At 37.5% G+C, this 27657-nt stretch overlaps 1 protein-coding gene across 7 annotated transcripts in view; it reads right to left on the bottom strand.

The window, feature by feature from the left end:
* The window catches only part of LRAT (lecithin retinol acyltransferase), a 120243-nt gene that overhangs the window by 33225 nt on the left and 59361 nt on the right, over positions 1 to 27657 (bottom strand). For 3 of the 7 annotated variants that reach the window (XM_081795576.1, XM_081795577.1, XM_081795578.1), the window contains 4 exons: positions 22331 to 22381; positions 20322 to 20544; positions 11930 to 12137; positions 11704 to 11814 (listed from right to left, as the gene is read on the bottom strand). The gene's annotated coding sequence lies outside the window, so the exon portion shown is untranslated. Of the gene's footprint in view, positions 1 to 11703; positions 11815 to 11929; positions 12138 to 19594; positions 19797 to 20321; positions 25923 to 27657 lie in introns of those variants that run through there. The other 4 variants (XM_081795580.1, XM_081795579.1, XM_060653943.3 and 1 more) reach the window with 4 other exon arrangements.

Raw genomic sequence — 27657 nt, 5'->3', positions numbered from 1 at the left:
TTGGATGGTAAATAAATTAATCTATTTATTGCAATCCTCTGGTCTTGGGCTGCTAAGGTATACAAATTTCTAAAAGTTAGCTATCAGAAAATGAAAAGAAGTTAAATAATAATGAAATGGTAAACTGATTAAAATAAAAATTGTCTAGGGGTACCTGGGTGGCTCAGTTGGTTAAGCATCTGACTTCTGCTCAGGTCACGATCTCAGGGTTTGTGAGTTTGAGCCCTGCATCAGGCTCTGTGCTAACAGCTCAGAGCCTGGAGCCTGCTTCAGATTCTGTGTCTCCCTCTCTCCCTGCCCCTCTCCTGCTCGTGCTCTGTCTCTCTCTCTCGAAGATAAATAAATAGTAAAAAAAATTTTTTTAATTGTATAGTTTTTCATTAAAAATATTAATCATCCTTAAAGAAAATATAACGTAGTCATATCAAACAATTCATATGTAATTTAGAGCTTTAAGATGTATATGCTATTCATATTTTGAATATATTTCTTATACTCTTATAAAGCTCCTTAATTTTAAGAAAATTGGACTATTTATAGTTCATTTAGAGTGAGCAACCAAAGAGACTTGCATTTCATTAATAAACCTTCTCTGGCATATGATTCACTTAAGATTCTGACACTGAGGCAATATTTGAAAGGCCAACATACGATTTATATCAAGTTTCTCCCTAACTCATGTCACACACCTCTCTCCCATCTCCTAGATTTAGTGTTTGGACCACCCAATTTAGCCTATATCAAAGGGTCTCATACTGACCTGTAGATGCTCCAAATCCTGTCAATTCAACAAGTGTACAAGGAGTGTCAATTTAGTAAGACTGTTCATTTTGAAGGATAACAATCATGTATTCTGCCTTTCATATCTCCTATAATGTGGGCAAAAGATAAAAGTCCTAGAATTAAAATAAAAGCTATTGATCTGCTGATTCAAAATATCCTTAACTACTTATGAGCCCCAGATATAAACATGGTGATCCAATCACTTAAGTTGAACCACACCTTATTACTAAATTCCCTTCCAGCTGTTCTTGGTGCAGAATCTTTTGGAAGTAATCCATGGCTTGAATAATTAGAAATATTTTTAAGTGTGGGTAGGAGAGAGGTACCATGCTACGATGCCTATTTGTGTACAAGACATCATATTAATAAGCACATATGCTAAAGATTGATCAAGATGACTAGTTAATTTGAAGTATCTTAATCTGATTCTATGGGAATATTGTGTAGTGCATGGGGATGGATGTGGGGGTAGAGGATGTGGAGGATACAGTGGACAAATTGTTGCCATTGAAGGGAATCCCCTGGTGGTGAGTATCATTCTCTTGGCTTTCCAAATGTCCGTTTCTCTAATTTAGGTCATACTTAGGTATGTCAAATTCAGGCCATCCCTAATATTGCATGGGACATACAATGTCTATTTATGTTTATCTGAAATTCAAGTTTAACAAGGCATTCCTTACTATTTTATTTTATTTTATTTTATTTTACTTTATATTTGAGATACTGATGTTTATTTTATTTATTAAATATAATTTATTATCAAATTGGCTTCCATACAACACTCAGTGCTCATCCCAACAGGTGCCCTCCTCAATGCCCATCACCTACTTTGCCCTCTGCCCCACCCTCCATCAACCTTCAGTTTGTTCTCAGTATTTAAGAGTCTCTTATAGTTTGCCTCCCTCCCTCTCTGTAACTTTTTTTTTCCCCTTCCCCTCCCCCATGGTCTTCTGTTAAGTTTCTCAGGATCCACATATGAGTGAAAACATATGGTATCTGTCTTTCTCTGCCTGACTTATTTCACTTAGCATAATACCCTCCAGTTTCATCCACATTGCTGCAAATGGCCAGATTTCATTCTTTCTCATTGCCAAGTAGTATTCCATTGTACATATAAACCACATCAAGGCATTCCTTATTTTATCTGGTAACTCTGCTCTGGCTATCTCAAGGGGCTTTATGAAATTCTAAGAAAATTTATTTCATTCCTTTAATTTTTGAAACTAGGCACGTAACTGCATAAAAAGCGGCAACTTGCCAAGAGAGTACAGAAGATTGATGTAAAATCAAAGGATATTGGGATATTAAGTTTATTTAAAAGGCTACATTTCAGAGATCAAGGACCTTGGCTAATGTGCTTGCTGTTCTATTCCTAACCACAACTGATGTTCTAGGGAATGGAAGATACTAAATATTTTTTGAGTGAAAGATGGCAGATATAAATGTCTCAATTTATTTTGAGAATGCAAACACTTCTCTCTTATCATCAGGAATAAAAAGCTGGTTAATCCATTCCTTTTAGTCACCTCAGCTCAAATAGCTCAAATACATACAACAGGTAATGGTGAAAGTGAAGTATATAAACTGGCTGTGGCCATAATCCAGATAGCTGGCAAGTGTAGACAAAGCGCCAATGGAGTCATTGTTTAAAAGATTTCAGATACAGGCACCTTTAACAGGAATGTGTACATTTGCATTAGAAACTCACTTGACAATAGAGATCTAGGTCCACTCTGATTTTTACATATATTTTTATGAAGGGACAACGATTTTATAGTCTACTTAAAAGGCATTTATTAAAACATATTCTAGTTATTCTTGGGATTTCAATAAAGAGATGAGTCAAAGGCATTCCATGAGGTTAAAAGGAAGAAGAACCAGGAAAGTCATTCTAAGGAGAAGGAAAGGATCCAGCAATTTCTAGAGAGGAAAAAAGGAGAAAGGAGTTTTAGGAGATGAAGAGAGATTCTTTAAAAATACATGGGGCACCTGGGTGGCTCAGTCATTAAGTCTCCAACTCTTGATTTTGGCTCAGGTCATGATCTCACCATAGTCGGATCAAGCCCTGCATGAAGCCCCACATCGGGCTCTGTGCTGGGAATGAAATTGTCTCCTTCTGCCCCTTCCTCTGGCCCTCCCCCACCCCTCTGTGTGTGTCTCTCTCTCAAAAAATAAATAAATAAATAAATAAATAAATAAATAAATAAATAAATAAAATTAGATTAAAATAGAAATACATAAGTAAAGAAAATATATATGAATAAGGAAAAACAGAAATATGGTGATATACTGAAGTATTATACTATTTAGGTACATTAGGAAAAAGAAGATTGAAAGGCAGCTCTTGGCAAAGGCCAATTAATTCATAGAATATGTGCATCAAAATACTATAAAATAGGACTGGATTTTCTAGCCCCAAGAATGTTTAAAATATGAATACTTTTGCAAAAACTAATTATCATGTATGGAGAGCCACAGCTTATTTTAAGCACAGAATTTTCTTTGTTATGTCAAAAAGTAAAAGCTATACAGCACTGAACAACCTAATATAACTTAACCAATACAGTGAACAAAAACCTTATTTGTTCAAATCCAAATGAAAACATACTAAATGACTGAAATCAAGTTTAGAGATATAAATTTTTTTTTTTTTTTAAGCAAAAACACCTATTTTGCAGAGTTACCTTTGTCCCATTTGTTGTAATAGGCAGACCTTCTAAGTGATATGTCAGCGAGCCACTTGGTAGATCTACCAATGGAAGAAAATTGAAAAGATATATAAAAAAATTAAAAGATGGTCATATGGAATGTGGTTGTTCTGACATGGAAGTTACATAGAACAGCTTCATTGGTCAAAATTAGATAATCCCTTTTTGGAGGAATCTTAGCACTCTAGGTTGAATACACCTCATGTTTCTTTAGACCTCTAGGAACACTTAACATTTATGAGGCATAAATACATATATTTGCTTTAAAAAATTCCAATTTTGTGGAGTACCTGGGTAGTTCAGTTGGTTGCATGTCTGATTCTTGATCTCGGCTCAGGTCATGATCTCACGGGTTTGTAGCATCGTGCCTCACGTTGGTCTCTGCACTGACAGTGCAGAGCCTGCTTGGGATTCTCTCTCTCTCTCTCTCTCTCTGTCTTCTGCCCCTCCCCTGCTCATGGGCTCTCTCTCTTTTCTCTCTCAAAATTAAACAATTTTTACAAGAAATTCCACTTATGTAAAACCTATAGTAAAAATGAGATTTAGTGACAATATTAGTTGAATTGTTAAAAAAATTTCAACTGACTAAATTTGAAGATCCAGCTGGCTTTATTCAGTGATTCATAAAGTAGGCAGCAACCCATCTAGTAAGAAGAAAGGAGCTCTGTGGGGCTATACAAAATGGAGGATTTTATAAGCAGAAAGAGGGCAGGATAAGGAAGTTAAAAGAATGGATTATTTCAGGTAAGTTACCTTCCTGTAGGGGAAGGCAGGGGTCTTATCAAGATTACCTCACCAGTAATGATCAGGACCTTCCAGACAGACTGGTTTAAAATTCCACTCCTGGGAAAGATTGAAACTGCAATTAGATTAGGAATTAAGTCTTGATTGAGCTTAGCAAAAGTGACTCCATTTTGGGCCAATTGTTTCCTTCCCTTTCTTTCCCTCTCCTTCCCATCCCTTCCCTTCCCATCCTTTCCCTTTCCTTCTTTCTTTCTACACCAACATTTTTACAGAAAAAGAAAGAATCTTGGCCCTGGGAAGGGAGGAATGTCTGTGAGGCTCACTCTGGGTTTCTGTACTCCTTCCAGTCTCCATGCTCTGCTGGTTGACTTCTATGTGTGTCCCTACTGCTTTGGTCCCAACCCAACTGCCTTGGAACGATGTGTTTTTTCATCAGAGGACAAATTTGTGGGGACAGATGTAAAACACACACTGAATCAAAATGAGTTTGAGTCCCTTAAGTGTTAACTTCAAGGGAGGCTTTGCATCCCCCACTCTGCCAGGGACTGAGACTGGGCCTGACACCCCATAGTCTCAGTGTTTCTCTTCTCTGTGGTCATGAGTATCTGTGCTACCATGTAGGATTTGTGCTTGTGGGGTTTTGTTTTTGTTTTTTCCATTTTATTTTTTGTTTCAAAGTTTTAATTTAAATTCTACTGAGTTAAATATAGTGTAATATTGGTTACAGGACTAGAATTTAATGGTTCATCACTTGCATATAACACCCAGTGCTCATCGCAACAAGTGCCCTCCTTAATACCCATTGCCCATTTGGCCCATCCCCTGCCCACCTCCCCTCCAGCAACCCTAAGTTTATTCTCTATAGTTAAGAGTCTCTTATGTTTTGCCTTACCCTCTCTCTTTTTTTCCTTTTCCCCTATGTTCATCTGTTTTGTTTCTTAAATTCCACACATGAGTAAAATCACATGGTATTTGTCTTTCTCTAACTGACTTATTTTGCTTAGCATAATACACTCTAGCTCCATCTGTGCCGTTGCAAATGGCAAGATTTCATTCTTTTGATGGCTGAGTAATATTTCATTGTATACATGCATATATACAATGAAATCTTCTTTTTCCATTCATCAATTAATGGACATTTGGGCTTCTTCCATAATTTGGCTATCATTGATAATGCTGCTATAAATATTGAAGTGCCTGTGCCCCTTTGAATCAGTAATTTTGTATCCTTCAGATAAATACCTAGTAATGCAATTGCTGGTGTAGGGTAGTTTGACTTTTAACTTTTTGAGAAACCTCCATCCTGTTTTCTAGAGTGGCTGCACCAGTTTGCACTCCCACCAACAGTGTAAGAGAGCTCTCCTTTCTCTGCATCCTCACCGATATCTGTTGTTTCCTGTGTTAAATGCAGCCACTTTGACAGGTGTGAGGTGGTAGGTCATCCTAATTTTGATTTGTATTTCCATGATGGTGAGTGATGTTGAGCATCTTTTCATGTTGAGCATCTTTTCATGCATCTGTTAGCCATTTGGATGTCTTCTTTGGAAAAGTGTCTGTTCAAGTTCTACCCATTTTGTAAATGGATTATTTGGTTTTTGGGTGTTGAGTTTGGTAAGTTCTTTATAGATTTTGGATATTAACCCTTTACCAGATATGTCATTTGCAAATATCTACCATTCTGTAGGCTGCTTTTTAGTTTTGTTGTTTCCTTCACTGTGCAGAAACTTTTTATCTTGATTAAATCCCAATAGTTCATTTCTGCTTGTTTCCCCTGCCTCCAGAGACATACGTATCTAGTAAGAAGTTGCTGCAGCCAAGGTCAAAGAGGTTGCTGTGTGGTCTTCTCTAGGATTTTGATGGTTTCCTGTCTCATAGTTAGGTCTTTCATCCATTTTGAATTTATTTTTGTGTATGGCATAAGAGAGTGGTCCACTTTCATTCTTTTGCATGTTGCTCTCCAGTTTTCCCAACACCAATTGTTGAAAAGAATGTCTTTCTTTCCATTGGATATTCTTTCCTGCTTTGTTGAAGATTCCCTGACCATATAGTTGTGGGTCTATTTCTAGGTTTTCTATTCTGTTCCATTGACTTACGTGTCTGTTTTTGTACCAGTACCATACTGTCTTGATAATTACAACTTTGTAATATAACTTAAAGTCTGGAATTGTGATGCCTCCAGCTTTGTCGTTCTTTTTCAAGATTACTTTGGTTATTCAGGGTCTTTTGTGGTTCCATACAAATTTTAAGATTGTTTATTCTAGCTCTGGTGTTATTTTGATAGGGATTCCATTAAATGTGTAGATTGCTTTGGGATGTATAGACATTTTGACAATATTTGTTCTTCCAATCCATGAGCATGGAATGTTTTCCATTTCTTTGTGTTATCTTCAGTTTCTTTTATAAGTATTCTATAGTTCTCAGAGTACAGATCTTTTTGTTCTTTGGTTAAGTTTCTTCCTTGATATCTGTTTTTGGTGCAATTCTAAATGGGATCAATTCCTTGATTACTCTTTCTGTTGCTTCATTATTGGTGTATAGAAATGCAACAGATTTCTGTACATTGATTTTGTGTCCTGCAATGTTGCTGAATTTGTGTATCAGTTTTAGCAATTTTTTGGTGAAGTCTTTCAGGTTTTCTACATAGAGTATCATGTTGTCTGCAAATAGGGAAAGGTTGATTTCTTCCTTGCTGATTTGGATGCCTTCTATTTCTTTTTGTTATCTGATTGCTGAGGCTAGGACTTCCAGTACTATGTTAAATAAAAATGGTGACAATGGACATCCCTGTCTTATTCGTGACTGTAGAGGAAAAGCTCTCAGTTTTTTCCCATTGAGGATGATATTAACTGTGGGTCTTTTGTATATGGCCATTATGATGTTAAGGTATGTTCCATCTATCCCTAATCTGTTGAGATTTTTAATCAAGAATGGATGCTGTATTTTGTCAAATGCTTTTTTGCATCTATGGACAAGATCATATGGTTCTTATTTTTTCTTTTATTAATGTGGTGTATCACGTTGATTGATTTGCAAATATTAAATCAGCCCTGCAGCCCAGGAATAAATCCCACTTGATAATGGTGAATGATTATTTTAATGTACTGTTGAATTAGATTTGCTAGTATCTTGTTGAGAATTTTTGCATCCAAGTTCATCAGGGATATTGGCCTGTAATTGTCCTTTTTAGTGGGGTCTTTGTCTGGTTTTGGAATCAAGGTAATGCTGGCCTCATAGAATGAGTTTGGAAGTTTTCCTTCCATTTCAATTTTTTTGGAATAGTTCAAAAAAATACACATTAACTCTCTCTTTCTCTCTCTCTCTCTTCCTTCCTTCCATCCTCCCTCCCTTCCTTCCTTGTAGGCTTCATGCCCAACACAGAGCCCAGTGTGGGGCTTGAACTCATGACCCTGAGATCAAGACCTGAGCTGAGATCCGAATGAGATACTTAACTGACTAAGCCACCCAGGTTCCCTGGTATGGGTATTAACTTTTCTTTAAATGTTTGGTAGAATTCCCCTGGGAAGCTCTCTGGCCCAGGAATTTTGTTTGTTGGAAGATTTTTGATTACTGGTTCAATTTTTTTGCTGGTTATGAGTCTGTTCATATTTTCTATTTCTTCCTGTTTCAGTTTTGGTAGTTTATATGTTTCTGGGAATGTATCCATTTCTCCCAGATTGCCCCATTTGCTGGCATATAATTTTTTATAATATTCTCTTATAATTGTTTGTATCTCTGTGGTGTTTGTTGTGATCTCTCCTCTTTCATTTGTGATTTTATTTGTGTCCTTTCTTTTTTTTTTAAATTTTTTCAATGTTTATATATTTTGGAGAGAGAAAGAGAGACAGAGCACAAGTGTGGGAGGGGCAGAGAGAGGAAGACACAGAACCCGAAGCAAGCTCCATGCTCTGAGCTGTCGGCACACAGCCTGATACACGGCTCGAACTCACAAACTGTAAATTTATTACCTGAACCAAAGTCAGCTGCTTAACCGACTGAGCCACCCAGGCACCCCTCTTTTCTTTTTGATAAGGCTGCCTAGGGCTTTTCAAGTTTATTAATTATTTCAAAGAATCAGCTCCCAGTTTCACTGATGTGTTCTACCGGGTTTTTTTGTTCTATATCATTTATTTCTGCTCTAATCTTTATTATTTCCCTTCTTCTGCTGGCCTTAGGCTTTATTTGCTATTTCTTCTCTAGTGTCTTTAGGTGTAAGGTTAGGCTGTACATTTGAGACTTTTCTTGCTTCTTGAGGTAGGTCTATATTGCTATCTACTTCCCTCTTAAGACCTCTTTTGCTGCATCCCAAAGGTTTTGGACTGGGCCTATTGTTTCTTTTTATCAAGATATTCACACCATTCTAAATGAATGTACCTGCATAATTTGTTAGAAATCTAAAGATCTACAGCCTCAGTTAGCAAGTGGAAAGCAGAATATTTCAGAATTTTTCTTTTTATGATGATGTTGTCAGACTCTAAATCCACGTCTCATTTTCATGGGAAACCAAAATTTTGCAGATACTCACTAAGGTTGAACAGCATTTAATTTAATGCATGGAATCATGTAATAAATACAGTTCACCAAGATGAAGGTAAAGAAGAAGCAAATCCAGTAAGACCACCTTAAAATGAATTAGTAAGAAAACCATTCCCAGCAAATGGGGGGAAAATCTTCAATTTTGAATTATCCTTAAAACAAATTTTATAAATATACAAAAATTAAAATTGGGCCAAGAAGCACATGGGTAGATATAAGGTAAACCCTTTGAATATGCAGGGAGTCCTTACTTTGCACATTTATTTTAGTTTCCTGAAACTAAATCTCTAAAAGGTGGGATGAGCTTTCCAAAACTGCCCCTCTCTTTCTAATTCAAGTGTTCCATTGGTGACAATTTTCCATGACAATCACTATCTTTTTGTGCTCTTCCTACCTTCATTAGAGTGTTAGATCTCCTCCCCTCCCTAGGATAAGATCATTTTTCTTTTTTTGAAATATTTTTAAATTTTTTTAATGTTTATTTATTTTTGAGAAAGAGACAGAGTGCAAGCAAAAGAGGAGCAGATAGAGAGGGAGACACAGAATCTGAAGCAGGTTCCAGGCTCTAAGCTGTCAGCACAGGACCCGACGTGGGGCTCAAACTCATGAACTGCGAGATCATGACCTGAGCTGAAGTTGGACACTCAACCAACTGAGCCACCCAGGCACCCCAAGATCATTTTTCTGAAAGGCTATTTCTCTAGCCTTCCACTTGTGCAAAAATATCCTTGACTTATGCAACAATAACATTTGCCTTTGCTTGGATCTCTCATCAAGAAAGAGAAGAGATGGCACAAAAACAGACACTCAGATCAATGGAACAGAATAGAGAACCCAGAAATTGACCCACAAATGTATGGCCAGCTAAACTTTGACAAAGCAGGAAAATATGTCCAATGGAATAAAGACAGTCTCTTCAGCAAGTGTGCTGGGAAAACTGGACAGGGACATGCAGAAGAATGAACCTGTATCACTTTCTTACACCATACACAAAAATGAACTCAAATTGGATGAAAGACCTAAATGTAAGACGGGAAGCTGTCAAAATCCTCAAGGAGAAAACAAGCAAAAACCTCTTTGATCTTGGCCGCAGCAACTTCTTATTCAACACACCTCCAGAGGCAAGGGAAACAAAAGCAAAAATGAACTACTGGGACCTCATCAAAATAAAAACCTTCTGCACAGTGAAGGAAACAATCAGCAAAATTAAAAGGCAACTGACAGAATAGGAGAAGATATTTGTAAACAACATATCAGATAAATGATTAGTATCCAAAATCTGTAAAGAAATTATCAAACTCAGCACCCAAAAAACAAATAATCCAGTGAAGAAATGGGCAAAAGACATGAATAGACACTTCTCCAAAGAAGACATCCAGATGGCCAACCAACACATGAAAAAATTCTCAACTTCACTCATCATCAGGGAAACACAAATCAAAACCACCATGAGATACCACCTTACACCTGTCAGAATGGCTAAAATTAACAACTCAGGCAACAACAGATGTTGGCGAGGATGCGGAGAAAGAGGATCTCCTTTGCATTGCTGGTGGGAATGCAAGCTGGTGCAGCCACTCTGGAAAACAGTATGGAGGTTCCTCAAAAACTAAAAATAGAACTACTTTACGACCCAGCAATTGCACTAATAGACATTTATCCAAGGGATACAGGTGTGCTGTTTCAAAGGGACACATGCACCCCCATGTTTATAGCAGCACTATCAACAATAGCCCAAGTATTAAAGAGCCCAAATGTCCATCGATGGATGAATGGGTAAAGAAGATGTGGTATATACATACAATGGAGTATTACTCGGCAATCAAAAAGAATGAAATCTTGCCATTTGCAACTACGTGGATGGAACTGGAGGGTGTTATGCTAAGTGAAATTAGTCAGTCAGAGAAAGACAAATATCATATGACTTCACTCATATGAGGACTTTAAGACACAGAACAGATGAACATACAGGAAGGGAAGCAAAAATAATATAAAAACAGGGAGAGGGACAAAACATAAGAGACTCTTAAATATGGAGAACAGAGGGTTGCTGGAGGGGTTGTGGGGGGGGATGGGCTAAATGGGTAAGAGGCATTAAGGAATGTACTCCTGAAATCATTGCTGCACTATATGCTAACTAATTTGGATGTAAATTTAAAAAATAAAATTAAAAAGAAAAAAGAAAAAAAGAAAAAGAAGGGAGACCAAGTCGAATTATAGGCTCATCATTTTCTCCATTAATCTCAGTGTACAGAAGTTCCCCCTTTATCTCTGGTTTCGCTTTCCATGGTTTCAGTTGCCTGTGGTCAACCCCAGCATCCAGCAGTAGGTGATCCTCTTTCCAACTTGTCTTAAGTAGGTCAGTAGTACCTCATGCTACTTCACAAAGTCTGTATCATTCACCTCATTGTATCTCATCACATAGCTATTTTATCATCTCACATCATCACAAGAAGGGTGAGTATAGTACAGTAAGATTTTTGAGAGAGACCACATTCACCTAACTTTTATTACAATATAGTGTTACAATTGTTCTATTTTATTATTGTTGTTAATCTCTTACTGTGCCTAATTTATAAGTTAAACTTTATCATAGGTATGTATATGTAGGAAAAAACATAGTACATGTAAGTGTTCAGTACTATTCGCAGTTTCAGCCATCCACAGGGGGTTTGGAACATATTCCCCACGGATAAGAGGAGGAGCTATTATAGTCAGTATTTTTCATGAACTATACCCCCAGCTCTGCCCTGTATGTCATATCCAGGTATTTCCATGCACTGACCTCAAATAAACCACGTTAGTATTTCCTGCCAAAATATCCTACATACCTGCCATATCATCTTTGTAGATACCAAAAAGAAAGAATAAGTAATGAAAAATAGAAAGAACAACAGCTTTGGCAGAAAATATCAGATAGAGAAAATGAACATACCTTTAGGTCATCACCTATCTTGGGTAAATTTGGTGAAGCCAATGTGTCCAGTGTAAAAATGAGATCTTCGTGAAAGGTTTCAACGTGTTCTTCATTAATGTGGACAGCAACCTGAAAAAAACATTTTTCAACCAGGAAATGAGAAAAAAAGATTTGATGAAAAAGGAAGTTTGTGCTTATAATTTAGTTTAATTGGAATATTAACTGGTCAGTTCTTTACTCCCACCTTAGAAGCTCTGTTTCTGAAGCTTTTTTGGAACTACATGGAGCATATGGTTTGTCATCTCTTAGTTTAAAAAACAACAACAAAAACCATATAACTTTCTTCTAGCTTCTCTTCTCCTCTGCTTCTGCACAAGCACTTCTCTCTCAGCAGTTCCTGCTTCTGCTTGCTGTTGGTGAGGAATGAGTGGCAATGAACTCCATCTGGTAGTCTGGGTAGACGAAGTTGATGAAGCATAAACAAGTATGGCCTTGTAGCTGACACTAAATCAAAGACTCTTTGTTTCTTCTGGATTGATGACTGATGGCTGCCTCATCAGTACAGTCTCCCTGGAAAAGCATTTCCAGCTTCCTCACCCTGTCTCAGAACTGAATCAGGTGTGAGGCACACCTTTTCTCAACTGCCAGCACCTTACAAAGGAGCTTTCTGTGTCAAAAGCAATGTCAGCTTCATTTTTTTTTTTTTAAATCAGGGTGTGGTAAATCTGGCTCACACACCAACGTACAGTCAACTCATACTGTGACGGGAAATCTAGAATAGCATGTCTCAGACTGATTTATATGACTGCATTAGTTTACATGATTATATGAGGGTGGAGCCATGTCTTTTTCTTCTTTGTGTCCTAATGCCTAGCACAGTCAGTGCCTGCAACATACAAGCTCTCAGTAAATGTATTAAACTCAAGAGTTTTATTATTTGTTATTTTTCAAAGCTGCCCTTGCAATTACTCTTGTTCCTGTTCATGACCAATGTAAGTGCTGTGAGAACTGGAACCAAGTTTCACAGAGTAGGTAGGCAATACATATCAACTGGCATGGTATTCTGCATATATTCTGGGATAGGACTATTTTACCTTCAAGCTGTCCCATCTTAAAAAAAAAATCTTCACTCTCCTCCCATCCTGTCCAGCCTGCTTAAAACTGCTGATTAGTTTTTCTTGCTCAAGGTTACCAAGGCAAAAATTACTGATTACACTGTGCCACTGTTATTTTAGCATACAGAGGGTTCACAGCTTGTCCGTGCTTCCTGCTATTGCAAGTTCTTGGTAAAACTGAGATCTTTGGCAATAACAGGTTTCACTCACTTTACCAGGTGATCTGGCAAAAATAGATGCAGCCATACTGAATGCTATTACTAGGTACTTACCTGCAGGTTCTCATTCAGGATATGTTCTTTCCAAATGTTAAGAAATAAACCAAATCAGAGGCATTTGAATATTTATTCTGATAATCTTTCAAATATTTCCAGATGGGGACCTTCACTAGCTATGAATCAGCTTATCCATTTCTCTATTTTTTATGACTTCACAGTGGCCTATGACTAGCAGATTAGTCATCTTGTCTCTTTATTAATGAGTGAAAAGGAGGATTTTTAAAATCAAATGATAAATCTGAATTGTAAATCACTTTTAAATATTAGTTTTATACTCATGCTATACACTGGCAGTTCTAGAAACTTGTTATCAACTTGTGATGGCCGAAATTTCCCGTAACTATCTGTAGATAGCATTGACTGGTGACACTACCCACCCCTTTTCCATCATGGAACATTCTAGCACTGTCCATGACCAACAAAACTGGATCATCTCAAGCTTCAGTGATATTACAGATAATTGAGAACTTGGCCATATTGCTAAATATCAAGTTGCCCCGAGTACCACCAATGAATCCGTCAATGTAAAACATTATATTGTGTTATTGCATTTTTTAAAACTCTAAGCAATTGTCTTTTCACAACCGAGGATAATTCAGGAAGGTCATGGTCCAGGTGGATTATAAGGGCAAGTCCAGAAACTCCTCTACAGAATATATTTATACTATGGCTTTTGATAAAGATGAAGTGACTCTAACAAGTGATTCTTATTTTGGGAAAGAGTAAGAGTCTCAAAGCTTCCATTTGGAGTTAAAGAAGAAAGGAAAAAGGAAAAAGAAAATTATTTAGACAGATAGTGGCTTACAAATTTCTGGAAAGAATGAAAGAACAAATTCTCTGATATAAGAAATCCAATGAATTCCATACAAAGTAAGAAGGAATGGATACATGGTGAACATAACATAACATGGTGAAATTATAGAATACCAAAGACAAAAGAAGCCAGAAAAGAGAAGACTCATTATCATTAAAGGACAGCCGAACTGACAGCTAATTTTTCAGACTTTATTTTTTAGGGCAGTTTTAGGTTCACAGTAAAATTGAGCAAAAAAAATACAGAGTTTCTATATATCCTTTACCCCTACACATACACAGCCTTCCCACTATCAATATCCTGTACGAGAGTGGTACATTTTTAAAAATCAACAAACCTACAGTGGTTCATTATCACCAAAATCAAAATTCATAGTTTACAGTAAGGTTCACTCTTGGTGTGCATTTTATGGGTTTGCACAAATGTATAATGACATGTATCTACCATTATAGTATTATATAGAATACTAAAGATCCTCTGTGCTTCACCTATTCATCCCTACGCACCCCCACCACTCAGCCCTGGCAACCACTGACTGATCTTTTCCTGTCTCCATAGTTTTGCCTTTGCCAAATGTCATATACTTGGAATCATAACAGTATGTAGCCTTTCAGATTGGCTTCTTTCAGTTAGTAATATGCATTTAAGTTTCCTTCATGTGTTTTCATGGCTTGATAGCTCATTTCTTTTTAGCACTGGATACTATTTCACTGTCTGATGGACCATAGTGTACCTATCTGTTCACCTATTGAAGGATATCTTTGTTGCTTCCAAGTTTCGGCAACTATGAATAAAACTGCCATAAATATCTGTGTGCAGGATATTATGTGAACATAAGTTTTCAACCCATTTGGGTAAATATCAAGAAACACAATTGTTGAATCATATGGTAAGAGTATGCTTAGTTTGTAAGTAACTGCCAAACTGTCTTCCAAAGTGGCTGTACCATTTTGCATTCCCACCACAAGCAACACAGAGTTCCTGTTGCAGACATCCGCACCAGCATTCAGTGTGGTCAGTGTTCTGGTATCTCATTGTTTTAATTTGCATTTCCCGAACGACGTATGATATTGAGCATCTTTTCATATGCTCATTGCCATTTGTTTATCTTCTTTGGTGTGGTGTTTTTTAAGGTCTTTTGGTCATATTTTAATTGGGTTGTTTGGTTTATTATTGTTGAGTTTGAATAGTTCATTGTATATTTTGGATAACAATCTTTTATCAGACAGGTTTTTTTGCAAATATTTCCTCTCTTAATGAAAAAAAGCATCAACAGATATAAAAGTAAAATTTCTGCATAATGAAAAAAGGCTAAATTCACAAGTTTGGAAATGTGCATTTAAAAACACAACTTCAAAGTATGGAGAGAAAAACTGAAATAATTATAACAAGAAATTGAAAAATCTATTATGCTATGATATTGTAATATAGTCTCTTAGCAAATAATAGCTCAAACAGCCAAAAAGGAAAACAAAACAAATCAAATCAGTTGGAACACAGAAGATCTAGACAATATATCAGCAAGTTTGAACTTGTGTGTGCGTGTGTGTGTGTGTGCGTGTGTGTCTGTGTGTGTGTATACACATTTGCCTATTAGAGAACACACACATATATGTATCTACACTTGCCAATTAGAGAATACACATTTTTTCAAGCATACAAGAAATATCTAGGAGACTAACCACATACTAAGCTATAAAGTAAATCTCAACAAATTTCAAAAAAAACCCCAGTATCATTTATTATTTTTTTATCATAATATAATTAGATTAGAAACCAATAACAAAATAAGTGGAAACCATAAAAATTTGGAAATTTTAAAATATACAAAAAACCCAAGTAACTCATGAGTGAAAAGGGAACATAAAAGAATAAAAAAAAAACGTAAAATTAACATGCAGAATGTTGGCATTACAGCACTAAGAGAAGTATTTATAGCCCTAACTCATTATATGAGAAAAGAAAAAAGATGGAAAATTAATGAGCTAAGCACTCAGCATAAGAAGTTAGGAAGAGATCAGCAACACACACACAAAAAGTAGAAGTAATAAAGGCAAGAGCAGAAATTAATGAAATAAAAAGTAAATATACAATAATTAAATTAAAAACCCAGGTATTAGTCTTTGAATGAATAATAAAAATGAAAAACCACCACCACCACAACAACAAAACTTTAGCAAGGCTAGATCATGAGAAAAACCCAGAAAGGACAAACAAAATCACAACAAGGGGGCATTACTTTCGATGCAAAAGAGATTAAAATATAGAATGATTATGTAATTATTCACTCATGGTAGTAAATTTGAAAAAATACAACAACAAAGCCCTAGAAATAAACTAGAAATAAAACTAATTCAAGAAAAGAATTTAGGGGGTCGCCTGAGTGGACCAGTCAGTTGAGCATCCAACTTCAACTCATGATATCATGGTTTGTGAGTTGGAGCCCCATGTCAGGCTCTATGCTGACAGCTCAGAGCCTGGAACCTGCTTCGGATTCTGTGTCTCCCTCTCTCTGCCCTCTCCTGCTCGGGCTCTGTCCCTCTCTCAAAAATAAATACACATTAACCAAAAAAAAATTTTAAAGAAAAAAAGGAAAAGAATTTAGAGGGGTCTGGGTGTCTCTGCTGGTTGGGCATCCAACTCTTCATTTCAGCTCAGGTCATGAGCTCACGGTTTGTGGGATCAAGCCCCACATCCAGCTCTGTGCTGATGGTGCAGAACCCGTTTGGGATTCTCTTTTTCCGTCTCTCTATCTCTCTCTATAATTACATCATAAATTTCCTTTTGTATAAATCCGTATTTTCCTCATGTCTACACTTCTTAGAGCCAGAATTGTCATGAAGAGTAGCAGCGCTGTAAAACAAGGAAGCTGCTTTGTCAGTGCTTTGTAGGATTAGCACTTTATTCAAGATTCTTTGGGCCTTAATTCTAAGAAAATAAATAGAACTTCATACAAGCCAAACAAAATAGGCTTCTCCTTTGGATTATAATGCCTTCTAACATTCTTGGGCTCTTTGTTTTTATGTTAGCGCCTGGTAGGTAACAAAAATTAAAAAAAGAAAAATGGGAGTATTTCTTCCAAAAAGTAGCATGAACCTCAAATAAACTGGTTTGCTATAAAGCTTAGTAACACCAGGGAAAAAACTGGAACCACGTATCTTTCAAGATTACATGTTTTCTTGTCTTCATTGCCATTCTCAGAATGTATCTCAGTTCTCTGCAAGATGCAAAATTAATTCCTTTATGTAACTGAGTCCTTACAGTTAATATTAATGTAGCTATTTATTTTAAAAGTCTACTGCCACTTCTAAAAATGTCTGAGGGAGTTTACGTATTAGCCCATAGTTCAAAGGCATACTATTATGTTTAAATGCCAAATAAAATAGACTCTGGAAAACATAAAGAAGTTGATGCTATCAAGGACCAGTCATGTTCTGCCTTTTTTGAATGGCTTCCTACCACAAACACTACCTCTTTCCTACACCCTTAAGTAGAGGTTGTTTGTTCCTGAACTTTCCACCTAACAATAGGGGTTGGCTGGGTTTGTTCAAAAGAATCAGCAGTACAATGACATTGTTAAGAGTGTGGACTATGGAGCCAAATCACCTGGGTGGAAGCATGACTATGCACCTTGAGCAAGATATTAAATGTCACAGAGCCTCAGTTTCCTCACTTGTAAAATGGGGGCTAATAATAGTACTTACTTCAGAGGTGAGAATTAAATGAGCTTAGTATCTGTAAAGTACTTAGAACAGAACCTGGCACACAGTAGGTGCTAAATAATAATTACCACTTGCCTATTCAATATTCTGCCAATCTCCTGTCAAAATTCTTCCTCTGAAACTTGTGCCTCTCAAATTTTCTATCCTCCATCACTTGCTGTTCCTCTCATCACTCTCTGATTAGTATCAGAGATTTTGGAGCATGGCCTATGATTTTTCTCTCTACCCCAAATCTGCCATAATCCTGCTGTCTTCAGAGTTCATGTGGATGGCCCTTCCAACACCCAGTGCTTTGGCTTCTTCGTCTGCAATGCCCCTCATCTCCACACAGATATCGACAACTCACCCCTTTTCCTTATTAGTACCTGCAGCTACTCCACCTGTAAGATCTTAAACCATACCATTCAACTTTCTTACCACAAACTCCCATTATCCTCATTGCTCCAATAATGCCTGCTTATCCATCAGGATTGTGACTGAAGTCTTATCCCACTCACTCCACGTGTCACGCGCTTTTTTCTGGTTTTGCTTCCATTGCCATCTTGCTTTGGTTCAGCACTGTAACCTCTTAAATAACATCTTCAGCTTCTCACTCTTCTTGCTCTGTTTTTCCTTCTGCAATACTTACCCAAATGTGGATCAGTTCAGCGTTCTTTGCTTCTAACACCACACTAAGTAAATCACTCAACCATATGTATAGGAACCATTAACTCATGGTCTCACTTCTCAGCCCAGTTCGCCATTCCCCTCGCGAGCCCTGCATTTCTTTGCAAACCTCCTGCTCCCCTGCTCTTCTCTCATATCAAGTCACCAAGTTCCACCTAAACCACTTCCTAAATATCTTTTGAATCTAAAAGCTCTGCTTGATTTCTTCTCTCATCATCTCTACCCATCTCTTTTACCATCTCCAAAATATTCTCCTCTCAGCTACCAAAGTAATCTTCCTAAAAATTCAAGTACCATCATGTTCCCTACATACTTAATTCCCTTCAGGAACTCCCTACTGCTTCCTGATGGAGGACTGACCCCATAGCTTGACCCCAAGGCCCTCTGTGACTAGGCCGTGTTTACCTCTCTAAACTTCTTTCCCGATTCTTCCAGCCTGCACCTTACACACTCAGTTACTTGTCCTTCCTTGAATGTGCCATATTCTCTCAGACCTCATGCATCTCATATTCTACCTCCTTTGGAAGGATTGCCCTTTTTCTTCTTTTTCTACCTGGGTAACTCCTGTTGATCTGTTACGATTCACTTCAAGTGTTACTTCTCGTCAACTCTGGGGTAGAGACTTCCCTGACCCTTCCTCTTCCTGAGTAGGCTGCCTGGGTGTCTCTCTTTGTTCTTCTATGTGTTATCTCTTTTTAAGTACTCGCCATGTTCCTGGCACCAGTAAATGGTTCATGGATTAGTGAATAAGCAAAGACATCCCATTTCCATAAAATAATGGTAAAAACTACAGTAGCATTTCATTTTATACATCCATTTGGAATACAGGCTTTTAAAACTAGTGGAGTTAGTTTTGACGGGGTCACTATTACAGAGTGACTGACACTCTAGGTAGCTGGCAACTCAAGCTCTCAAGTAACTGGCTCACCAAAACCGAGAATTTGATTGATTGCTACCACTTACTGGAAGCCCAACAATATATTAAACACCTAAGACTGTCTTTTAGCTCTTCTGGAGGCAAGAGTGGATTTAGCAGCTCTACATATCACATCCCCATATATCAACGCTTAATAGAGAAAGGTCCTTCTCTCTTGTATTTCCTTGTTAAAAAGGCAACAAAAATCCTTTTCCAGAACCCTTCCCTCATCCCTACCATCACAGTACAGTACAACCTTGGTTTGCAAACATAATTCATTCCAGAAACATGCTTGTAATCCAAAGCGCTTGTGTATCTAAGAGAATTTCCCCAAAAGAAATAATGGAAACTCAGATGATTCATTCCACAACCCAAAAATATTCATTTAAAACAATTACATGGGGTGCCTGGGTGGTTCAGTTGGTTAAGCCGCCGACTTCAGCTCAGGTCACGATCTCATGGCTAGAAGAAGTCTCGTTGAGTTCAGGCCCCACTTCAGGCTCTGTGCTGACAGCTCAGAGCCTGGCGCCTGCTTCATATTCTGTGTCTCCCTCTCTCTCTGCCCCTCCCCTGCTTGCACTCTGTCTCTCTCTCTCTCAAAAATAAAAAAACATTAAAAAAAATTTTTTTAAATTACAATACTGTAATATAATACAAAATAGTAAACAAAATACAAAATACAAAAAAATAAACAAATTAACCAGCACTTACCTTTAAAAACCTTTACGGCCAGTGTGAGGGAGACAAGAAAGAGGAAGCTTGTTGTGTAGGACGACTTTCATGATCACTAACAGAATCACTGCTATCTGTTGGCTCAGTGGAATTGTTTTCTTTTCGTGCAACTTTAACAAGGAACCTATCCAATGACACTTGCTTTTTCCTTCTTTTGAGGATTTCATGGAAACATGACATTGCATTGTCATTAAACAGATTAATTACTCTCACTGCCAGAGCCTTATTCGGGGGGTGCTGTTTTACAAAATTTTGCACTGTTCCCGCATTTGACACATCTCCCTAATCTCATTTGAAGTGGGGGATTCCTTCACCTTTTTCTCCTCCTCCTCTGCAGAGGAGATACAAACATAGACTTCTTATAAAATCTTGCAATTTCAGCTACTCACATACCTCATTCATACTTCTCAATGATTTCTTTCTTAACTTCCACCATAATCATGTCCTTCTTCTTACCGCCTTTCTTTTCAACCTTTTTCTGCATGGGGACCATTGTATATGCTCACACAGATGTTGACTACAGTACAGCATTAATAAACTCTTGTCATGTACTGTATTTAATGTAACAGGCAATAAGGCAGCAGAGGAAAGGGTCTCTATCTGCAGGCAGCCTGACCTCGAATCAAGCAAAGCATTCCTGAGCTTACTCTTGTATGGAAAAGCAAGGGACTGTCCATAGGTGCTTTGAAGTGACAAAAAATACACTAGTGCCCGTTATGAGCACCTTCCAATATTCTGAAAAATCACTCATTGCTGCCAATCACTGCAGCATGAGACAGAGCACCCAAGCATGGGAGACGATCACCCACAATCCCGCAGCGGGACAGAGAGAGAGAAAGAGAGAGAGAGAAAGAGAGAGAGAAGAACCATTGGCTCAGTTGTGATCATGTGACAGTTGGCATCACGTACTACTCGTATTGCAAGGCATTTCTCGTTTATCAAGTTAAAACGTATTAGAAATGTTTGCGCATGTTGCGGAACACTCACAGAACAAGTTACTCACAATCCAAGGTTTTACTATAGTTCCTTCCAATCTCACGGGCCAAAGCCAGATCAAATTCCAAACCCCTAAACTGGTCACAGACATGGGGAATGGGGGCATTATTTTGGCTTAGACCAATCCCATCAGGATATAACTGAGTCACCTGAAGGGAAAGCACACTAAAACAAAATTAGAGTTATAATTAAGGATGAGGAGAGAAATGGCTGTTCGTGTAGGCAACTGGCAGTCTTTGCTAAAACGTGTGTCATCACTGAACAAATGTTAGATTTAGCATTAGGCACATTATAGTTTGATTCCCATCTTTGCCATTTTCTGGTCGTGTGACCTTGGGCAACCTTTCTTCCCTTTTAAGACTCAATTTCCTCATCTATATAGCATTATTGTGAAGATTAAATGAGATCACATATATAATGTTGCTAACCCACACTGAACATTCATTCATTCATTTAAAAAGATTTTTTGAACATCTACAATGTGCCAGGCATTATGTCCCAGGATACAGAAGTGAATAAGATAGACAGGATCCCTCCCTTCATATCATTTATTAGCAATAAATGTTAGTTTCAAAATTTCCTAATTTTTTTAAGAAATTCAGAAGGACTTTGATTACTTTGACAATCACTTAAAAATTTTTTTTCATGTTTATTTATTTTTGAGAGAGAAAGAGACAGAGTACAAGTGGGGGTGGGGGCGTGCGGAAACAGAGAAAGAGGGAGACACAGAATCCAAAGCAGGCTCCAGGCTCTGAGCTGTCAGCCCAGAGCCTGATGCGGGGCTCGAACCCACAAACCACGAGATCATGACCTGAGCCAAAGCCATATGCTTAACTGACTGAGCCACCCAGGTGCCCCATCTTGACAATCACTTTTTAAAGAAACTCAGTGTTTTCAGGAGTACGTATGACTTCTGAAGTTTTATATTTGATGTGTGAAGGTTCAGAAACATTTATTTTTTTTCCTTTTGGTTTATTCTGTTTAATTAAAATTATCAGAGAGATTTATATTTTTATCAGTATATTGTCACTGTGAATGCTATCCTGATTCCTAGACTACAGATGATTGGTAAAATGCAATATTTTTAGAAGTGAATAACCGAGACAATATCCAATATGATCTTACAGCCCTGAGGAAAAAAAATTCAGATGCAAGAGCATGCAGTCTGTCTATCTCGGTAGTCATATACTTGGTCTAGAGTTAACAGATCCAACTCATGGGGAGGGTTAACTGTCACTCAATAGGAACAATCAGGTAATTAGGGTGACCCATTCCCCATTCACACCCATTAACAATTATAAACAGTAGAGTTGAAAAGTCTTGTAAAGACTAACCTCTCACAAAAACACTTATGTGTGAAAGTGTAATTAAGATACTGTGGTAGCAGATTAAGGAGTCTCTCTTACCTTAACCTTGTTTTGAGATACAGTAAGAAAACTGGTTGTAAAACAGGAGATCTAGAGATATGATACAAAAGACGGGAGAATAAACATTAAGTTTACAAATCTGGGGGCCCAGAAAAGAGGAACCTCTGCTCACTTATCATGCCTGACCTACCTCTATCTAGTTTTCTTTTTTTTTTTTTTTAATGTTTATTTATTTTTGAGACAGAGAGAGACAGAGCATGAACGGGGGAGGGTCAGAGAGAGAGGGAGACACAGAATCTGAAGCAGGGTCCAGGCTCTGAGCTGTCAGCACAGAGCCTGACGCGGGGCTCGAACGCACAGACCGTAAGATCATGACCTGAGCCGAAGTCGGAAGCTCAACCGACTGAGCCACCCAGGCAACCCTATCTAGTTTTCTTATTGACCATATATACTGAGCTGTTTCTTATTTGCATTTTTCTTTGATCCTACCAAGGAACTGAGTTTTTTTTTTTTTTATCAAGAAGTGTCTTTATATACATGAAAACCAAGCGTTACTGAGTCATTAAAAGTTGAACTGTTTTTCTAGTACTACCTATGGATTTTCTCCAGCACATGTCTTCATTCAGTCTCTCTTAAGACCAAATGAGTACCTAAAAGAAGTGTAGGTGGCTAGGGCACAATTACTAGACATGGACAAAGGTGAATGGGCTTTGATGTGATCTAACATTTAACTTTAATCACAAATATGAGGGTCAGAAGGAAATCTACCTATCCAATGTGGACAGACAATGTGTCCACAAAAGTTATCAAGAGGAACACAGACACAGGGAAGGCACTGAAAGTTTGTGGACAGAATTAACCAAGAGTTGAAACAAGAGACAAAGTCTCTTATTAAATTTTATGGCATGTGAGATTAAGTTTATGAGACCAAATATCTTGCAATCCTGAGGCATTTCTACAGTGAAATATAATATTTATAGAAAAAAGTTCAAGGAACAGACATGTTCCTTGACATGACTTATCAACATCCATGTAATCACCACCAATATCAAGAAATGGATTGTTGCTTGCAACTGAGAAGACTCCTTCTCCCCCTCCCAATAATTAATGTCCCCAGCAAAGGTAATCACTATCCCCACTTTGATGAAAATAATTTGCTTACTTTTCTTTTTCTTTTTTCTTTTAGAGAGAGCACGAGTGGGAGGGAGGGGCAGAAGGAGAGAAAGAGAATCTCAAGCAGGCTCCACGCTCAGTGTGCAGCCTGACAGAGGGCTCAATATCACTGCCCTGGGATCATGATCTGAGCCAAAATCAAGGGTTGGACGCTCAATCTACTGAGCCATCAAAGTGCCCTTTTCTTGCTTTTCTTTATAGTTCTTCCACCTAAGCATGCATCCCCAAACACTAGTTTTTTTTTTTTTTTTGGGGGGGGGGGTTGCCTGCTTTTTGAGCTTCATATATAAATGGAATTTATACATATTCTCTTGTTCTTTACTTATTTAATTCAACATTATATTTGTGAGGTTCACACATCTTGTTGAATGTTAGCTATAATGTATTCAGTTACAAAAAGTAAATACTATACAGTAAATTTTAGTTACTGTATAATATTCCATTGAAATAATGTACTACAACTTATTTCCCAGTTCTTTTCTTAGATGTTTTAAAAGCCAAAGAAGTTTTAATCTCTTTTTCTAACTACATAGATTCTCATTATAGTGAAGCTATGGACTATCGTTTTCACTTATTAAATTGGCTAATTTAAGGGAGAGAAACAAAAAAGTTTCTTAAATTCAGTGTGCTTCAGAAAAGGGGTACTTGGAGAGAGTTGATTCTGATTGGTCTGGTGGAAGGTGGAAGGAGATCCAAGGAGGTTACTTTTCCCAATTTTTGCAAAGGAGAAACACTTGAGGCCATGCTCCAAACCAAATCGCTCTGTCCTCTGTCACTGAAAAAGGAGCAAGAAAAACATGGCTACATGGGCAGCGAGTATGTGCTTGATATGAAAGAGAGAAAGAGCATGTACATGTACACATGCACAAAAGGACTTCAATTCTAGTTGTTATTCCATTAATTCTTGATACTGGTTTCGATATATTTGCTGTGTGGTGGTCACGAAAGCAGAACTGTTCTAGTAATCACAGACTTGTTACAAAAAAGGGCTGCTACCTTGCACTGGACTGGGTTATTGTTCAGCAAATACTCAGCCCTCCTCCACCTCTCTCTTATAATGAAGTATATTTTCCTATCTTTGGGCTTGGCCATATGACATGCTTTGGCCACTGGGAAATCAACAGGTGTGATAGAAATAGCAGCTCTAAATATGCTTGACTGGTGGACTCATGCTCTTGTGCTCCAGTGATCTGCCAAAAAAGCAAGCCCTGGTTGGCCTCTCCCCTGGGCCCCAGAAGGAAAAAGGTGGAGCAGACCTGAACCCACACCATAGCCAACCAATTCGCAACTTGGAGCAGAGCTGCCCACCCCAGATGCGTCTACGTCAGCCCAGCTGAAGGTGACCAGTGCAAGAATAAATGTTTGTTATTGTCAGCCACTGAGTGTTGACTACTTTGCTATTATAATGACAAAAATTGTTTTATAGCTATAGTCAGAGTTGTAAAGATCAGGCCATTATCACTCCTTAATAGTAATGAACTTGGCTCCATTTACCTCAATCTACATTTGCTCCATAAAACCAGGGATTCAAATTTCAAGACTTTTTTTTTTAAGTTTATTTATTTATTTGGAGGGTGGGGAGGAAGAGAGAGGAGAGAGAGAATACCAAGCAGGCTCCTCACTGTCAGCACGAAGCCCAATGAGGGGCTTGAACCCACAAATCGTGAGATCATGACCTGAGCTGAAGTCAGAAGTCAAGAATCGGATGCTTAACTGACTGAGCCACCCAAGAGCCCCATTTGTTTTTTGTTGTTTTTTTTTTTTTTTTTTTTTTTAAGCTCAAATACTTACTTCCCAGAGACTTATGACCAGATCCTTTTGGAATTTGAAGAAGGGGCTGGTAGGAGATGGAAATAGATAGCTTGGGGTCAGTGGAAAGGATCTAGCATCAGTTAGGAACTTTTTGAGCCTTGGCTATACCCCTTGGGAAAATGGCAGAAGAGACCACAATTGCATTCACGTAGTAGGTATGCTGTTCTGGGCTTATTCAGAGAGGTGGGAGAGGTCCTATTCTGGTGTGAGGTATACAAAGGGTTAGGGCATAGGTCAGTTATAGTTTTTAATAGCTAACTGTTGAGCTCAACAAAGCTATCCTCTAGGACAAGAATAGGTTTAGGGGTTTAATACTTCACGTACATGGAAACATGGTAAATTTCATATCCTCCTGGTGAGACTGTAAATTGATCTAATGCTTCGGAGAACTTGGCAGTAACTGGAGGTTACTTTGGAGAACAAGTACATATTAAATAATGTTGAAGATGCTCATATTTTAACATCCAGTAATTTGGTACTGGATGAATCTGGTAATGGATGAGACCAACGGTGCCTCACCTGAAGGGGCATTTTTGTTTATAATAGTGATGGGAGGCTTACTACCACACGTAGGGGGTGGGGATCAGGTATCCTCTATGTCCTGTAACCTGAAGGATAGTTCCATTAAAAACAAAACAAAACAAAACAAAACAAAACAAAACAAAACAACAACAACAAAAACAACTGTCCTGGATCCTCCATGACTTTACAAGGCCTAGTAGAGGATTCATGTAGATGAAAAGTCTGTTTATAATTACCTAAGAGTATAACAACTTTGTTTCAGATATAAATACCAAGTATTTTTTGGTAAGATTTTAATATATATCAACTTTCCAGGGATGCAGCTACTGGAAAAGTGAAGATTGTATTTTGTCTTGTTCAGAACCTCGTTGCTCACATCACCAATGGCAACACCACTTTTGAGTTTTGAGTTTCCAATATCACAAGATTCTATGAGTCTGCATTTGTAGGTAACTTCATTTTGTCTCCTAATATACTATAGTGTATTTGTAGCCATTGACATATTGAATACAATTATTTTATTAAAGTTTGTTTTCTTATATTTCTACTTTATTTCACAGTAAATGCATTGCATTTGATTGTTTTAAATGTGTAGATGAGTTAATTATCTATGAATTTCATTTCAAGATAGTTAATGGGGTGATATATTTGTTATATATATTTGTTAATAATAAAATATATTTATTATAAGAAGAGCACGTTGGGTCTGACAGTACTGAGAATTACTGCACTAGATAAACTCTCATATGCATCCAAAGAGATAAAAAAAAATGTAGTATAGAACTGCTCTCCAACAGAGTAGTCACTAACCACATTAATTAAAATTAAATTAAATTAAAAATAAGTCCCTCAGTCACATTGACATTTGAAGTGTTCAGTAGCCATATGTAGCTAGTGGCTACAGTATTGTAGAGTACAGATATTTCCATCAGTACCCAAATTTCTATTGGACAGAATTGGTTTAGAATATTAGGGCAAAAATGTTTATAATATCAAAAACTTGAAAGCAACCTATGTTTTCATTAAAAGGGGAATGGAAAAGTAACTGGAATGCTATATATAGTGATGGAAATGAATGCTTACATGTATCAACACAGATGAATCCCTCAAATAACACTGAGAAAATCAAAAGACCTACATTTGAATGTCTTGCTTGATACATCTCTGAAGACAAGGGAAATAAAAGCAAAAAATGAACTATTGGGACCTCATCAAGATAAAAACTTCTGTACAGCAAAGGAAACAATCAACAAAACTAAAAGGCAAACAACATAATGGGAGAAGACACTTGCAAATGACATACTGGATAAAGGGTTAGTATCCAAAATCTATAAAGATTTCCAAACTCAACACCCGAAAAACAAATAATCCAGTGAAGAAATGGGCAGAAGACATGAACAGACACACACACACACACACACACACACACACACACACACATATACATACATATATATATATATATACACACATATATATATGTGTGTATATATATATATAATATACAAAGTGGGTACTACCAAGCAATGAAAAAGAATGAAATCTTTCCATTTGCAACAACGTGGATAGAACTGAAGGGTATTATGCTAAATGAAATAAATCAGTGAGAGAAAGACAGATATCATAAGCTTTCACTCATATGTGGAATTTGAGAAACTTAACAGAAGACCATGGGGGGAAAGGAAGGGAAAAATAGTTTCAAACAGAGAGGGAGGCAAACCATAAGAGACTCTTAAATACAAAGAACAAACTGAGGGTTGATGGGGGCAGGGAAAATGGGTGATAGGCATTGAGGAGGGCGCTTGTTGGGATGAGCACTGGGTATTGTATATAAGAGATGAATCATGGGAATCTACTCC

Source organism: Panthera onca, chromosome B1 (assembly GCF_046562875.1).
Source record: "Panthera onca isolate mPanOnc1 chromosome B1, mPanOnc1 haplotype 2, whole genome shotgun sequence".
Lineage (NCBI taxonomy): Eukaryota > Metazoa > Chordata > Mammalia > Carnivora > Felidae > Panthera > Panthera onca.
Note: the sequence above shows the minus strand (reverse complement) of the source record. Positions and strands in the feature narration are given on the sequence as shown.